General features: G+C 35.6%; 1 long non-coding RNA gene across 1 annotated transcript; it reads left to right on the forward strand.

Annotated features, from left to right (window-relative positions):
* Positions 1-3,421: 3,421 nt before the first annotated feature.
* LOC114486648 (uncharacterized) lies at positions 3,422-11,073 on the forward strand. The gene is made up of 3 exons (XR_003680762.1): positions 3,422-3,505; positions 4,046-4,098; positions 11,017-11,073. It is a non-coding gene; the product is annotated as an uncharacterized lncRNA (long non-coding RNA).
* The last annotated feature ends 1,046 nt before the right edge of the window (positions 11,074-12,119 follow it).

The raw sequence follows: 12,119 nt of genomic DNA on the forward strand, positions 1-12,119 counted from the left end.
TAAGCTTCTAGTAACCAATCACAATAGAAAGCAATGTACTTCTTCATTCACGCTTTGTAAACTGAGCTGTAACGGCTGAGAGCATAGCACTTTTGGTTTTGAAGTCTCCCTGTTTGCAGTTTGTTTCTTATTCAATAAAATATTCATATCAACTAAAGCTCTCCAAATTTTCTTTTGACAGTTCTACTCTACCCACTAGGTATGCCACTATGGACAAGTCAGTTAAACTCTGCGAGTTTCCTCATTAGTAAAATGTGGAATTGATGATAAGATTTATTAGAATATTCTAAACATTGGGCGAAATTGTGCATAAAAATGAACTAGCATAGTGACTGGTACATGGAACACACTCATAAAAATTTGTTAAATCAATGAATATTAGCTTATGTTGTTTGTCATACGAACTTCCCATAAGATTTCTTGTGCATATAATTATTTGATAAATATGTCCAGTAAATGTTAAAGGGTCTGGGGAACTTTGTTTTCATGCAAAGTTGCTGACAAGTAGTATGACTTCAGTTGACTTGCTTATAAGCTAGTAAGAAAAAAAGTTGCAAATGACTAATTCAAACTGAGAGAATAATTTAGGATATATGTCATTTTTGATATTGTAAGGTTAGAACATTTTGCACTAAGCTAGAGTGGTGTCTTCACTGAATAAAAATGATTTTTTCTCCAATTATATATTCATAAGATTGTGGAATGTATATATACTCAAAACATACTGTAATAAATGTTCATCAGTGATAAAGACAAATGTTTAAATGTATGATGTAGGAGCTGCTCAATATTCATTCAAAAAATTCATTCAACTGATCATTCGTTCAACTCATTTGTTCATTTACTGCTTGTATTTTATTGAGTTTCAAATCAGTAATACTGAGACTCTGAAGAGAAAGTCATTGCCCCGATGCTAGCAGTCTTACCTCCATTACCTAATTCATTTGGAAAAATAGGGAAGAGTACAGGAAATTAGAACAGAGGGAGGTGAATGTTCCTTGCTGTTGCTGTGTACTTACATTAGTCCCTCCGCTTCTAAGAACTATAGCAAGGATATAAACCAGCACTGTCCAATAGAAATAAAATACAAACCATGTGTGTAATTTCAAATGCTCTAGTAGCCACATTAAAACAAGTAAAAAGAAATAGGTGAAATTAACTTTAATAATATATTTTAACCTCAGCTTTTCAAAATATTACCATTTCAACATGTAACTGATACTAAGATTATTCATGAGATTATTTATATTCTTTTTTTATAGCAAGTCTTTGATATCTGATGTGTATTTTGCACTTACGATGTACCTCAATTTGGACTAGCCATATTTCAAGTGCTCAGCAGGCTCATGTGAGTAGTGGCTACCATATTAGTGCAGATTATAGACGGGGTTTGGGATGTGGACATATCTTCTTGGAGGTCATTATTTCAACCCACTACATTGCCTTAGAGCCTCTATAAGGAATGCAGCTCCACTAACACCTTGATTTTAACCTGGTGATACCCATTTTGAACTTCTGACCTCCAATATTGATACTGTAAGATAATAAATTTGTCTTATTTTAAGTAAGTCTGTGGTAATGTGTGGTAATGTGGTAATATGTGTAGCCTTGTGAAACTACTAGAATTTATCTCAAATCCTGTTTCCTCCAGCCAGTGGTCTTTTTTTGCAACCACTGAGTGAGAAGCACATTAATAATCTACTAGTAGGGAAGACATGAAGGTATCCTCCTGATGAATGAAATTCTGGTTTGGAGCTAGAGAACAAAGTGAGAGTTCTAAAATCAAGTAATTGATTCAGGAATGATAATAATCTCAGACACTTGCAGTAAAAGTTGCAGCATAGTCTGGACTAAAGGTCGGTTAGTCAGTATATTGTGTCTTCTGATAGATTTCTGTATCCAGCCATTATTGTGCTAAGGCAGAAAATAGCCCAAGTCTGAGACTTTCTGAAGAATGGCACCAATGAATTTGATTAATTAGGGAAATTACAAGGGAAAGAAAGGAAGGGAGAAAAGGAGAAAGGGAGGGAGGAAGGAAGGAAGGAAGAGAAATTGAATCTGTGAAAATTCAGAATTCATCAGAATAGTAACCCAAAGATCAAGTAGCTATGTCACATGACCCCAAGCCTGCTAAATAATGAGAAGCAATGTGGACCTGGGATCATATGATATCAAACTTTTAAGCCTATAAAACAGCATTAAAATAAAGAACATGTAGGTGGTGCTTTCTAGAAAAGTAAGCTAGACCTCATTTGTAGTGTTTTTCATATCAGTATCCGATGGGTTGCTTAATTCATTTTTGTTGAAAATAGTGTAACAAAACTCCTTGGGATACACATTTTCTGGGTGCTTTCTGTGTTGATAAATTTCCTAGTGTCAATTGCTACAGAAAGTATATTAAAATAATTGAGTTTAAGGTATAATTAAGAATTTGCAATAGGAATCTAAGACAATTAATAAGACCCTAGAACTCATTATTAAATAAAATATCTACTCTTTTTCAGATTGTGTTGAACATTAGGTTAGAGACAACAGATAAGAAGGAACTTGGTGTTCCTATTGTCACTTGGTAATTGTTGAGAGTTACCAAGCAAGAGAGCAGAAAGGACATCATCAGATGGGGAAGCCAATGGGCCACTCTAAGGGGAGGCCATATAAACAGGAAGAGATTCAAAGGAACTTATTGTCAATACATCTCTAATAATCCATAAAATGATAAGCAAAGAAACAAAATTGTGGACAGAATTACCATTAATATATATAGTAATTGTTTTGAGGGAATAAAACATTTTAAGGTAGAATAAAATTAATTTGTGCATCTTGAAAATACCATTTTTACTATATAAAACAAAGAAATGAACGTAAGTTTTCTCTAATAAGCTTCTTTCTAAAGTGGAAAAAAATTGGATTAAGATTTTTACTTTATGAAATGTTTAAAGACAAAGTGTTTACATATTGATATTCATTGGCTACTCCCCAAAATACTCTTTAAAAGCTTCCTAAGATAAAGATTAGAATGTCCAACTCTGTCTTTCCTGACTTTGATTACCAAAGATATATAAGCTTGCTATATAGCAGAGACAATTTTTACAACCTAAGTATATTTCAATCAGAAGCACAGAGAGGAAAATGAAGAAAACTTTAGTCCCATTTATTGTGATGCAAATAAACAAACCATTGGATACAAGCAAAGTTTATAAGAAGATGTTGTAATAGCACATATTTTCTGGTTTATTTTGTTGCACAAGCATCAGTATTCTTCAGATGTGACTTGGGGAGATGTTTTCAAATTTGTCAGAGCATTCTAAATTTGTCTCTTGGTAAGACTGATCCAACAATAGTCTATTTCTGCCACAACTCAGCTCTTTATTGCAAAGACAAATCCATTCCATTTATTTACGCAGGTGTCAGCATGGGCACATAGAAGGCAGAAATGGAAAATTCCATCTCTCATTCATTGTAGCAACAAAAGCTGTGGACTATTCACCTTTCTTTTTATGTCAAGGTAAACACATATTTTTCTGTTTTTTTTCTTCCAGTATTCTTAGAATTTTACCACATTTTCCACTTCTAAAGCCAGAAATTTATTTTAAGTCTTGGTATTTCCCTAATTGAACTATTTAGGGAGTTTAATGTGGCTACATATGCATAGTATCTTCATTTCTTCTATAAATATCAGTTCATTTAGTTTTCAGCTGATTGACTGAGGTGGATAGAATAATGGCTACTGACACAGGTTTAGAAAGAGATAAGTCAATGGCCTGAAATAGTAGGCAGGAATTTCAGGATTTAAATCTGTATCTGGCTAACTCCAAAGCCATCTACTTTCTATTAAATGACGATGAGTTTACCTCCATTGCAATTTCCTTCGTTTCTTACAATCATTGAAGTTTAGATGAAAATCTTTGTTTATTGAAGAAATTTACTTTCACCTCAAATATTTCAAAATTCCTGAGTGTAACGTACCCTACAGTTATATTTTATAGTTCTTATAGTCTTGCATAGTGTGTACGATTAAGCTCAACAGGTTATCTTTTTCTTCTAGCCAGTGGGAACTGAGAATGGCCATAACATTGAGAAGAAGAGTACTTAACTACGGTAAGAATGGACTATATTTTCATCATTTTGTAACTTTCATTAACTCAGAAATACGGAAATGCTTGCATACGATATCATGTCTACTGAAGCCATTTATCTTGGTCTTCAGATAAGTTATGACAATGTCAGTACTTAAGGCATTTTCAAAATTATTATTATTTGTTTATTCATCTCCTTCCCTCTTTTTTTGACTGTCCATAAATTGTGACAGGCTGCCTTCTCAACTCTTTTGATTTAAATGCTCACTAACTTATGTGGGAAAATGAAAATGTTTCCAATAAGGAAGCCAGTTTATTAGGTAAAGCATGCCATCTTGTTTTTGAAATTCCACAAAAATGGGAACACTAATTACAACTTAATCCATTTTGGCCTTAACGGAAGAGAGTATTTTCTGTCAAAGAAAACTGTTTCCCAGTCACTACAGGAATTCAGTCTTCTACCCTAAATTTGTCTCTACTATTTAACGTTTTGCCCTCTAAGCAATGTGTTGGAACAAATATCAGAAGAGATAATTTTTGTTCAAATACTTTCAGGAAAATGATTAAGCATAATTTGGAGAGGAAAGAAATGAATCTATGCTGTTGAAAAGGCCGAGGTTGCTTTTGCACAGTTATATAGTCTGAGCAATTTAAATGGAGAGACCATTTGTCAAAAAGTCAACATTCGACATGCTTAAACATTTCCTATTAAGTCTGGTTAACCCTGTTAACTACTTGAATGGAAATAAAAACCACCTATGTTCACGTGAAGCCAAGAAAAGTGAGAGTCATTCTACATAAAAGGTCCTTTGAATGCATTGGTGCCTTACACCTTTCACATAATTTAAAATAATTAGGCCTGCCTAAGAAGTCATTGTCATAATACAAATTTGGCTGGAACCTAATGAAATCAGCTGTGCATTGTATAACTATTTAACTTATTTTTTATTTGATTAATTGACAAATCAAACAAATTACAGAGATGAGAAAATTGACTTTAAAATTTTACATTAACATATGCCCTGAAGTCTTTCTTAAAAGTCCATTATGGTATAAAATATATCTATTGAAATGAAAGATATTAAGTAGACAACTTATCCTTCACACTGGGTGCTGCTTGCCTAAAAAACAAAAAAAGAAATGTGTGACTTAGAACTGAATGTCTGATCCACAAATCCAGAGAGATTATCAGGTGAGAGGCATTTCTGATTTTAAAGATGGTATTATTATAAATAAGTCACAAGCATATATTTTAGCAAATAAATTATCTCACACACTAAATGTCAACCCCATTTAAGGTGCTGAGGATAAGGGTGAAGTCCTCTATAGCATGAGCCCTATAATGCTGCTTAATAAAAACAATCAATGAATTGGGATCGAGACCTGCTGTAATATGTGGATTGATTAAACTTGGCTGCAGGTTAATCAATGCAACTGAAAACATCCTGGAGTGATTACTTGAATATATGTACAACAAAGAAATCTGGTCGAATGTCAGTAGGTGCATAGGCAGTATGGTGCTATTTTAAGAGCAAGCAAAGTAATAGGCTGGATGTCACGGGATACAGCCCATAGGTAACTTACCTGGCTTGGGAAAGGAGTAACACAGAAGAAGGCCAGCTAATAAGGTAGAAGAAATTATAGGGTTACATAATTGTCATTTTGCAACCCCTAATGATATTACTGATCCAGGTACAGATGATCACCTAAAACAATGAGGTGAGTGGTTGATGGGGAACATGAAAAATTGCAAATATAACCCTTTTGTGACTATCTCTGGCTTGCAAAGGGGGAAAATTACTTTACAACAAAGCAACCAGTCTGTCAGTCCCTCAGTCCAATGTTTAATCTGAGCAATACCCATGGCTGCTCAACCAGAAAATAAGTTTTCTGCTGTGATACAATGTAGTATTCAGCATCACTTATTATGTATACTTACCCCCCAAATAGTTCTAATTTCTGGTTTGTAGGAATCACAGGGGATGGAGAAAGAAGCTAGACAATGAGAGAGTTTAGAAAACTCTCATTGTGAAAGTCTGGGCAGGATATGGCAGTGCTTTCATCTTTGCTTCTGGAAAATCTTTGGAAAAAACAAACAGTGAGGTTTTGAAGACATTGACATTACAGAACCATTTAATCTGAAGTAAAGAGTTTCTTCAAGACCTATCTTACCTCAACTCCCTCATTTTACAGATAAGCAAAGCTAAGTTCAAAAGTCACCAAAGCTAGTAATAACCAATCAGCATTAGCATTTTACCTAAGCCTAGTGTTCTTTGCACAGGCTCATGTGATTCTCCAGAGGCGTGGTGGTACCTCACCAAGTACTATGTTCCCCACCACTGCAGAGGTTGCAGGGAAAGCTGAAGGAAAATTTGCAAATAATGCTACAGAGAAAATTAAACAGCAAACTTGTGCCTGCATTAGGTGAACATCTTTAAGGTCTTCTCTGAGAGTGCATAGTTTTATGAGTAATTCACAGTTGGATCTAGCAAAGTTTAGAAGAGTAATTTAGGAATCCCATCCCCATGTGTACTCTTACTCTTAGGAGTAATTTTTGCACAGGTGTAATTTTAAGAAATGGCTGACCACCATGGACAATTTCATGAAATGGGGAACTTCTTTTAGCTCCTTGGGAATGGATAAAGCAAGCATTACTATTGTTTATTTTTCATTATCTTCTGATAATAGTCACATAGAAAAATGCATTTCTATTCTGCTGTCAAACTCAACTATGTAATCACTTCACCTGTACTTTTTTATGAAGAAAAAGAGATATCACATTCAAAATATTTGCGATTAATCTATAACACAGCAGCTACACATTGTGCTTAGGTAAAACGGCAAAACGGATATTAGTAATCATTGCACTCACTTCTGCAATGACCTTTGTAACTGCTTTGTACTAATGCATGCTGGGTAGCTCTCGTTCCCAAATGGAGTTAAAACAAAAGGTCCCAGGTCAACATATTCCTCATCAGGCTAATGAGAATCAGTAGCAAAGCTGTGTCGTGTGTGGTTTTAAAATGTTAAAAATGGTTTTAACAGATTAGGTCTTGAGTTTCCTCATGAGAAGATTATAGCCTTTTAAAGCAAACTGTTGTAAGACATGGCCTTTTAAACCATGCTGGTAAATCAATAGCCCAACAATTTTATTCTCTGTCTTTCACTGCAAGTGTATTGAAGATCTGTCCTCAAGAAAGCACTCTGAGAAGTGGTTCTTATACCCATGGAGTAGAGGAGTGTAGTATTGATCTGTTTATTAAGAGAAGGAATAGAGCCTAAGAAATTTGGATATAGGCCTACATTTCATTTTCTGCACCCAGCAAAATGGAACAGAATAAGCTAAATAAAACCACAAACCACAACCACAATAAAAACTTATTTTCGACCTTAACTATATTCCTCTCATTTTATGTTATGCTATAATTGTGATACAGTTACCATAGGTGAAATGCTATTAAACAATAACATCTTTCTAAAGCAACCAGGGCAGGAAAAAAGAAAACCAAAAACATGAGTATTCTACAGTCAGAGACTGAATAGATTTCTGCCCTACTTCCCTTTACAAACCCAGTACAGTAATGTGCCTCTCAGAACAAAGAACAATATTGGAGGTTAAGCCTTTTGAATTGTAGATCCTACTCTGCCACTTATTTAAAATGAGACTACTAGCAATTTGTTGTTTTTATTTTCAAAGTCATCCTGATCATACATATAATGATAATTCCTATTTAATATCTATCTCTAATGTGCCAAGAACATGTTGTTTGTTATTCCATTTAATCCTCTCTACTACTCCATGACATAGAAATTATCTTCGTTTAACAGATGAGGAATCTGAGATTTTGCTTTGGCAAAGTATCCTTGTTCACACAGTGGGAAAGTGGAAAATCGGGATTTGACTTCAAGACTAACTGACTCCAAAGTTTATGTTATTTTTTCTATACCACAGTCTTATTTCCTTAAGAAATTAGATGAGGAGTAGTAAATAAATGGGCTAGATTCTACTTTATTTTAACTCTTAAGAAAGTGTCAATATTGTTTACTTTTTATTTTAAGATCTTAGCATTGTATAAATTAATACCTTAGACTATATTTGAAATACAGTGAGAAAGAACTTACTAAATAGGTTGTATGGAATTTTAAATAAACGAAACATCTTCTCCAAATCTTTGATATTCATTTATACTATAAAAATATTCTTCCATCACAGTAATGTTAGCTTAAGTCTATAGTCTAGGTGTAGTCAAGTGCTCTAATCAGTACTCACTCCAGGGAAGGTAAGCTAGTATTTCATCAAAAGGATGTATTCCAGATGTGGCCAACACAAGGTTCAGCTCTATTTATGAATGTTCAATATCGCAATTTTCTTAAGTTGTGGAACAGATATTAGAGATTATGTTTCTTTGGTGAAATGAATGGTGTTGAAGAACTGTGGATAGGCTGAAACACCGCAGAGGAAGGTGCGTGGATAAGATACAAGAATCTAGACTAGCCTTCATCCCTGACCCAGAGAATTGACCACCTTGATCTCACTCCTTAATGGTCCTGTGTTTAGCCAGATTTTTGATCACATGACTCAGATTAATACGATTAGCTGGAATATGGTCACATTTGCCTTGAGGTAAACTTTTTATGTCAAGTTTTTGTCAGGACCCCCAAGGGACTCTTTAGGCATACAAAAGGGCTCGTGCCCTTGTTTCATACCTGCTGGCAACTAAATATCTGTATGTGTGACAGAAGTCAGTCTGAGACTTGCTTTTATTTTAACGATGCAGGGGAAGGAAAGACATATTTTCTCACCCACCTCTAACTATTAGAAGTCACTAATATTTATCAAAAGGAATCTAATAGTTGTAGGTGGACTACTTGGCTTAGATCAGTTCAAGACAAATATTATTCATCTCCATGTATTATATGAGCATCAACTCTCCCATTACCTGGAATGATTGTTATTCCTTCACCATTATCACCTTCCTACCACCAAAAGGGAATGCTAGAGGTCAGGCAGGGTGCTCTTGTATCATATCAAAACTTTTGGGTTTTTGGGTGCACTTGGACTTTGCACAGGTCTCTGGAGAGATTGAAAAGTTACTTGGCTGCCTGAAGACATTTCCATCTACATAACATAGAACCAGGCCTCCAAATGGTCCAACCAATTCTTATTCTCTTAAAACAAGGGCTCAATCCAGAACCAAAGACCAGAATAAATAAATATAAATAAATATCCTAAGATTCAGGAGCTACTCCTTCAAAGTATTCAAGGTTGGTGGCAATATCTCATAAAAATTGGCAGGTATGTTCTCTCAATAATCCTTGAACATGGCTTTCTAAGACAGTGTGTGGTCATTAAATCCAGAAAAAATTACCCTCCCCATTTCCTACCTCATGGTGGTAGTGAAAAGAAGAAAATCACCGTGGCCTCTTGTGATAGGAAATTTAGTTAGGTTGATAGATAGGCCTGGTATTGAGATGGGGATTCTGAGCTCCATGGAAAGAAATAATATGAGCAGTTTTAGCATAACAAAGCTTACAGCAGATGAAATCTAACATGATAGAAAATAGTATTTAGTGAGTGTGTACTTAAACGACTATTTTACAAATAGGATTCCTACCTAAAATTTCTGATCTGGATGACATTTGACAAAAGAATGAATCTAGGACACATTCTTTATTTGGAATGATATACATTTTTATTATTTTTTATTTTCAAATCTCTAAATTTAAATGACTTCCCTCCTAAAGGCAGATATTTCCCTGGTGGTACAGGGGCGAAGACAGTATATCAGTTCTTAAGTCACAGTGAGTTATGCAGCTTTTAGTAACGAATCCCAATTCACGTGCAGAGAGAAGGTTTGTAAAAGGTTGTTTAAATGGAAAATCTCTAACTTTTCAGTTTCTCTCTCACATATACTGTCTGAGACGGACTACTCACTTCCGAGGTTGCTCACAACTTGGTTACTTCCAACGTGTAAGGAAATTTGGGAGGAGGCTGTAGAGTAGTTGGGAACAAAACACGTTCTGGACTCAGACTTGGGGGCAACTCTCATATTTATCTCTCACTAATATAATAACAATATCTACCTCATACTCTTACCAACCAGGGTTCTTGACCTCCTTAATCAATAGAAATTGATCAGAGGCCAGACAAGAAATTCAGGCAATGCTTTATGGGGGCCCCTGCTGCAGCAGGGTGGGGAGCGAGAGCAAACAACAGGTTTCCTTACTTGCTCGCTCGCTGGGGCCGGTGGGGGGGAGGTTGTTCTTTATATGGGGTGAGGGTAGGGGTGTGTCCGGGATCAGGCTGGAGGGGTGGCTTAGGTGTTTTGCCCACCCCTTAGGTGTGTTGTGTTCAGGGGGCACACGCAGTACCCTGCTTTTGCTCCTGGCTCTTCAAAAGTGGTAGTTGGGTTTTTGGTCTCTTTGTATCTTTTGTCCAGAATTTGTCCCAACTGCGCATGCAGGCAGTTATTTTTAGTCCCATATAGTGTCTTTGTATTTTGTTGCTTGAGGAGAGGTGTGTCCAGGTGCAAGTACTGCAGCAAAGGGTCCCAGGTCCCAGCCTGTCTCAATACAGTTTGAGGATTGATGATCATCGCCATAAAGCATGTAGCTCAATGCCTGGCACATAGTAGGCAATCTGTGTTTACAATAAACAGATATCCAGATTTCGTATTCAAATTCCTTTAAAAACAAATATCTCCTACTTTTCTATCTCATCAACTTGGATTTTCACAATTTTTTTGTGTGTGCGTGGTCACTGCTAAATCACATTATGGTCATTAACCCTCCATGGTGTGTGATTTTGTTGAAAGCCTCAGTGAGGCAGGTGGAGTACAAAGAGCATTGGCTTGGAGTCAGAAATCCTGGTTTGAATTCTAGCTATGTGACTGGCAACAGACTGCTTCACTTTTCTGTGCTTTATTTCCTCACCTTACAGTGTTGTTCTGAAAGTCAAATGAAGTAAAGTATAACAAAGTGCCTACCACGGAGCCAGCATATAACAGATGCTCAACAAATAAGAATTGATTCTCCCCATCTAAGGTATATATTCTGGAGCAGTAAGAAATATGATATGGACTTCTCCTTATCCATATGTAGCTCATGGATCGGCACATCCTTGGTGTCTACCTAATTATTAAATATTCCCAGATTTCATGAGTAAAATGTATATCCAACTTTATTTGACTGTGTGATAAAAGACCTGAGTATGTGAATTTGATTGTTTTCTCACTAAAATGTCTGAAATGCTCTTCTGTACCTTAGGAGGATGCTATTTTCTTTGTTAATGATGTCCAGACAAATACAGTGTTAAAAATAAATTGCAGGGAAGCACAGTGGGAAATGAAATTTACCAGGTGGAAGATCAAGAGGAATTCAGTGCCAAAGCTCTAGCCCATATGGCTGTAAAATTGATTTGACTTAATAAGTTTAATGCAAATAGAGCTGTATTCTTTGGGATGTGTGAATACACACACACACACACACATTTTATAACTGTATGAGCCCATCTTGCTGCTGTCCCTTTGGAATTCTCATGAATAAATAAATATAAATAGGTTGTTTTCATTTTTAAAAATCAGCTTTTTATCTGAAATTTAAAACTGAGCATAAATGAATATATGAACACATAGACTTTAAAGAACATGATAAAGTGGGGCATGCCCAAAGGCAGCTCATGGTTGCCATATTCTTCTTGGTAAAAGAAGTACAGTATCTCTTATCTCATCTTCTTGATTAAACCTGTTTATTTTTTTTTACCGTTCCTGTAAATCATTTTGTTGCAACCACTGCTAGATTTAAAGCATGGAGCTGCTAGTAATCACGCCAATTTTTCACTCCAAAGCTTTGCTGGCTGATTTGGTGTAAAATGTTTTAGTCTGTTCTCCTAGCTAACCCTGTATATATTTCAGGATTCAACTACGGTATCCTCCAGCAAGCTTTCCTTTATTTCTCCTTCCTCTTCAGGACAAACCAAATGTCCTTCCCTTGTACTCTTAAATCACTCCATATAATTTTAAAATTGTAGCTTTCTTGTCTGTC

Source organism: Physeter macrocephalus, chromosome 7, assembly GCF_002837175.3.
Source record: "Physeter macrocephalus isolate SW-GA chromosome 7, ASM283717v5, whole genome shotgun sequence".
Classification (NCBI taxonomy): Eukaryota; Metazoa; Chordata; class Mammalia; order Artiodactyla; family Physeteridae; genus Physeter; species Physeter macrocephalus.